The sequence below is a fragment of the Dicentrarchus labrax genome, unplaced genomic scaffold, assembly GCF_905237075.1.
Source record: "Dicentrarchus labrax unplaced genomic scaffold, dlabrax2021, whole genome shotgun sequence".
NCBI lineage: Eukaryota > Metazoa > Chordata > Actinopteri > Moronidae > Dicentrarchus > Dicentrarchus labrax.
Genome location: NW_026136704.1, coordinates 26,726,338 through 26,732,337, shown reverse-complemented (window position 1 = coordinate 26,732,337; position 6,000 = coordinate 26,726,338). Strand labels below are relative to the sequence as shown.

At 39.9% G+C, this 6,000-nt stretch overlaps 1 protein-coding gene across 1 annotated transcript in view; it reads left to right on the top strand.

The window, feature by feature from the left end:
* Positions 1-814: 814 nt before the first annotated feature.
* The window catches only part of LOC127361959 (protocadherin-16-like), a 77,347-nt gene continuing 72,161 nt past the window's right edge, over positions 815-6,000 (top strand). Inside the window, exon 1 of the mRNA XM_051397162.1 lies at positions 815-1,205. The gene's annotated coding sequence lies outside the window, so the exon portion shown is untranslated. The remainder of the gene's footprint in view (positions 1,206-6,000) is intronic.

The following is a 6,000-nucleotide window of genomic DNA, read 5'->3' as shown; positions in this document are numbered from 1 at the left end:
CTTTGAGTGTATTTTTAAATACAGTAATAGTCTGTGTTTTATTTTGTATGTAGCCTACCTTTGGGGATATCATTATTTTTAGGACTTGAAAGAATAAAGACTGAAAGCTTTATATTACTTTCGTATGGTGCCACTCTGTTGTGTTGTGATTGGTCAGCTCTTTTCTATAGGAATTTTAAACACAGGGATAAAAGAAACTGTAAGATACTGTAATGTTAGTAATTAAAGTAGATATGAGAAAGGGTAAATAAATGCTATTCCGATGTGTGCCAGCCTTGTCAGAAACGTCTGGCTATGCCATTGCTTGAAGTTTACCTTTAATCTTTAATTTATGCCAAAATGATTCTGCATGCTGCTTCATTCTTTGGTAGCGTTATTCCAAAAGAACCATTTGGGGATAGGCATAATATTTTAAACAAACAAAAATGAAATGTACTAAAATCTGATACCATTTCAGAGCTCCACTCCACCCAGTTTTAAACCACAGAAATGTGTTTCCATATGCATATTGCCACAGCAAACTAATCCAAATTTAAGGGCTTTTCAATCTTTACTATAACATTATTCCAGAATATTGAAACTATAAAATATAGTAACTGTGTAATGAGCCTTGTGGAGCACTGCAAGTTATATTAGTGATTTACACTTCCCTTTTGCATAGGATGGTGGCACCAAAGTTCAGCAATAACCTGGCTTGCCTCTCTGCAGTCGGTGTGGCTCCTTGTGGCAGCAGCAGCAGCAGCAGCAGCAGCACTACAGGCGAGGGGAGCAGGAGGTTGCACTCCGTCACGTGTTGAATAAATTTGATTTGGAGAGGGACGTCCACCGCTCGGCCCCACACTGTTTGGTTCCAGTCAGCGTGCTGCAGCAGTGTGTGTGCGACCAGACAGACAGACAGACAGTAGATGCCGATAAGTTGATAACGTCTACTGGAAGAGGACGCAGGGAAAGTTTTACAGGGCACAAGTTGCTATTTTAATTTGAATCATCCACCAAGACATCGGAAAGAACTAAATAGGAATTTAGCAAAGACAAAAACTGCGTAGAACGGATGGGAATCTCTACAAGCACTGGGAAATCATTTTTTTAAGTCCTGAAATGGATGTAACTTTCCCTTCGGACTTCATACAGGAATACTGATACCGATTTGGATATCTTGAAACTCGGCTTGTCTTCTCTTGAACACATCAGCGCAACAGATGAATGTGAGTATGTCCATCACAGCATGTCACAGATCTCCTCTCCGCAAGAAATCTGATCCCACCAAGTTGTCCATCAGTGCAGTTTCTCCATAACCACACTTTTTCTTTCACTTGTCTGATGTTTAACACACTTTACAACTCCTCTTGCACTAGGTACTTTCCAGTGGAGGGATATGTAAAACTCATACACTTAAGACTTTGGCTACTTTTTTGCAGACCGCTTTCCACCTCTTTCATGCTCAGAGGTCTAGCGGTAATGGACATACAGTTCCATTGTATTCAATATTACAACCTCGCCTATTTACCATTAAATGACAGTGCTTTTCAAATCTGTCCCAAAGTTAATTTGAAGATACAGCCCTAAGAGTGAGCCTTACAGGCTATTTCTACAATATTCACGGGCATATGGTGTGTTAGTTTACAGCTTTCACCATCAGTCTTTTACATGCAGACATTGCTCATAAGGGATATTGTGATTAGTTGTAGCATGAAATGTTACTTCAATTAAATTGCTATTCAAATTAAATTATTAAATATGACTGCAGTGATTTGTGTAGCACCGCACAGTGAACGCTCATCTCATCGCGTGCATACTTTGAAGAGAAGCCAAATATTTTAACTGCATGTCATGTCGTACTTTTTTTTTTTATCCGCTCTGAGACATTCCTCCCAAATTGGTCAACCTATGGAGTTATTTTATTGTCCAGCGAGTGCTGCCGCTGAGCCTTTGTGCCTCCCCCTTACTCCAGTTGAGCACATACCAAATGATTATCCACATGTCGGCACAGTTATTGTGTTGGCAGACTTGTGTTCATTGACCGTGAATAGGTGTTCCTTTCCCTCAATTAATAAATTAATTAAGGCTCCACTGGGTTCCATCACCGCGCACTTTACTTATGAGAGTGATGGTTGCCATGGTGCAGCTGAGTAATTATGCGGCCTTTTTTTTGACTTTAGACACAACAAGGAGTACAGGCTCCTCCTTTCTTTTCTTTTTTCCCCCCTCACCACCAGTCATCAGTTGGAGGGGAACGGCGGAGTCTTGCTTTTGGTTTTGTGTTTTTGTGCCACCTCTGCAATTTTTAAGTTACCAGATGAGATCAGTTACATTGTAGCTGCCAGTCTATGACTGAATATTTGACAGTTATTATGATCTAATGGTAATTGGCTAATTGACCAGACCATAACAGAATCCATACCACAAAACCATTTCATTAGAATAGAAATTCTATAGAATTATTGGTGTTTTTCATCCATCCAAATATCCCTCATATATCCATTCAGGCATCGATTTATATATTTGCTTAGTTTTGGGGTAATATTTTAATTGATGTGATAATTGCCATCAGAAGTGTCTCCAGTCTAGAGCATTATTCCAATGTGTGCCACTTTGAAGACTTGAGTTATATGTTGTACAACTGACAGAGAAAACAAACAAAAAAGCAGCAGCGATGGATAAAACCAAAATGTGGACCTCCGCAGCTTTTATAACAATCCAAGGATTATGTCATAAACCCTAGGCACAGTGCATGAAGTAATCATTTGACTAGTGTTGTCTTTGTAGCTTGCATATGCTGTTGATGAAGCTAGAGTTCCAGGCTCCTAAAAAGGAATGAAAAACACAAGATATGTTTCTCCCAGGATGGTTGCACAAACACCACCCAGAAAGTCTTGCTGCCTTACATTTCTAAAAATTGCCTGGCTGCAGTCACTGCGGTTTTACTCATCTCCTTGCAGTGTCGTCATCAGTGAAATAAGTCAACTTTACATCAAGCATGGCCTTTGAGGGTGTCGTGCCAGAAGGCTGTCACCTCTGGAGTTCGTTTTCTTGTTTGTGACCAGACTCTGTCAGCTAAAATAAATAAATAAAATAAATCAGTGCTGAAAGGAAGAAACTTATGTGAACACCCAAAATTTTTATAATAAATCAGTCCCATCCTCTTTAGAAAATGTACGTGACTGTTTTGCGTATGAGGTGAACTTTGACCGTAGTTGTAGTAATATTGTCCAAAATCTGCTTGCACCCCTGCTACTGTAACTTGATGCACATGTGTTTTTAATGATGCAACCACTAGTACCGCCAAGGCAATATCAGATGGTGTCCTCTTCAAAGACATAAGGTGTGTGTTTTTTTATCTGGAACATCTTACACAAACAGCTGAATCAACCCATGCTGCTATTGCTGTGGGAAAGAGATGATCCTTCTTGTCACGGACCCTCAGAACCTTCAGCGCTTTGTGAAAAGGGAGCCGGTGTGTTTTCCCAATACCGTGTTTGTTATGGCCAGGAAGTGCATGTGCATCTGAGGCCTGTGATGGCTTTTCCTGACCTGACGTTTCAAAGAGTAATGTAGGGCACAGAAACGCGGCACTTGTGAGAGGCAATACTCTGGCAAACATTCAGAGCTTTTTCGTTTTCTTTGTGCTAAGCCTGTCATCCTCGTGTCCAGTCAATCTGCAGTTCTGTCTGTGGTTTCCATTATGGCTCCATTGAGCCTTAGGCAGCCTGGCATGTTCTCGAAACCACAGGAGTTTTCTTTGAGTTAACTGGAATCATGGCATGGAATTAGAAGCTCATTTTACGAGTCTGTCACTATAGTTGTCCCTCTTGGCCTGTTGGTGGTGAAAATGGTTTGGTTTTTTTAATTAAAGTAGTGCAGCTGAAGTATTTAGGATCATGTATTTGATGACTTGTGATAGATTTTAACCAGTATTGGGTTGTATCCCTGCAGATCAGATACTCTGTTTGGATCAGAAAAGCACAAACTTTAATTCATAACACATCTGAAATATTGTGTATGATTGTAGTTTCAAGATATTAGCTTAAGATAAGTATTTGACGATTATTTAATATCCTTAGGATATGTCTTCTCAAATGAAATCATATGCATTGGCCAGTTTGATCTGAGAGAAATCCACTATATTAACTATGATGTTTAATGGTACTTTTTACTCACTTAAAAATCATATTTACATTTCTGTTTTGGCATTCATCTTTGTAATGCAGGTATTGGCTCATTGAGGGAGGCAGCAGTGTACTGTCTATTATATGTTTCCAAACCAAATGCCTGGTTGTCTTGATCTTGCATTGGAAAAAAATAAGCAAATGTATGTTCAGCTATCGTCAAAAATGAATAGCTGACACTTTTTGCCAAACATGATCTAGACCACAATGGAGAGGTAGAAATGTAGGCCTGATGTTCCCATCATTCACTGCTGCCAAGGATTTTGATGCTGATTCCAGTCATGCTAGCAAAGTGCCCAGAATGATATCCACTGTATTCAAACAGAGGTTGCATTCTGCATGTAAATCCTAGAAACGTTGGATTTTGTCGGTCGACTTGGTTTAAAGGATTCAAAATAAGTGGGTCAATGCCATAGTTACTGCTAACAATGTGTTACGTGCTGTGTTTTTTTGAATAAAGCTTTTGTGATGTGCATATAAAATATTAGTGGCTTTGTTGCAGGTACACAGGGGTTAATCCTGCAGCAGTTACATCATCTTAACAAAACTCTTAACTAAGTTTTAACTACCAGCAAGAGGGACTCACCATGATCTAGGACAATGATGCAAGGAAAACATCTGAATCCAAGCCACAATGGGATTGGCTTACTAAATGCAACAGCTTTCAACCATCAGCAGTTATTCTGATATTTTTTTTTCCCGGATTGCTTTCCCTGAAGCCCTACGCACAAATAGGTTGTTACCTTTTATATCTTGACTGCTAACTGGCCACTAACTTTCAGACATGAAACTCTCAGTGATGGAGGCCTGGGTGTGTGGGGGGCAGTATTTGTTATATTTTTGGTGAACATCTGCTTAAAGTGCAGAAAATTCTCTTTAACTTCATACTGAATCTTTAAAAACCATATGTCCTTCTTAACCTGGTATTGTGCAATTAGCCTTCCCGACTGTGTCTGCTATATCCATTAGGCTACTCCGCTCAGCAGAGGTCCTCCACTGTAGCTCAACCAGAGAGTGCATTATTTCAGTTGTGGCATTTGGACAAAGATTCTGGCCTTGAAAAGCTATCCTTTGTGCTTTGGAGAAGGCTTTGTAAAAATGCATCCCCAGTGTTGCAGTAAAGTAAATCAATACTGAGACTTTAAAGTTAAAGTGCTGTCAAGATTTTCAGCCTGTCATGGATGTGCTTATGTTTTGGCCAAGAACAGCACTTCCAAAGCGACCCAAAGTATGGTATGTAATGGTGAATATGTAGTGCTTGCCTTTTTGGTCCTGCCATTTGTAATTATTATGATCACTGTGGAAGTTATATGAATTTGGAATAGATGCAACAAATTGATCTAGACTTCATTTTTATTCCTAAACTGTTCAATAATCTTGCAGTACTCACACAGAAAATATGTTAACAGCACTGATTTTCATTTCATATTTCAAAATAAGTAATGGTCCAAGGTTTCGTACTACTCACACAAAGTTGAATTTAAACCAATTTATGACGTTAAAGTTAGCATCTTCAGTGTTGCGGTCTCAGAATCACGGCAGACTGAAATTAGCCCTGGAATCTTGTGTGCTTATGGCCAACTTCCAGCAGCCCTCAATTACAATGCTGCAGAGCCAGAAAAAGGGAGAGAGGTAGACTGTATGGAGCCCTTCAACTCTGCTGTACTCCTCTGTCACTCAAACACACTGTCACAACGATGGCTCAGACAGATTGCCACACTGTTTTCAGGGCCACATGGGAGGCATTTAGTGTATACACGCACACACACACACACACACACACACACACACACACACACACACACACACACACACACACAAACACACACACAGA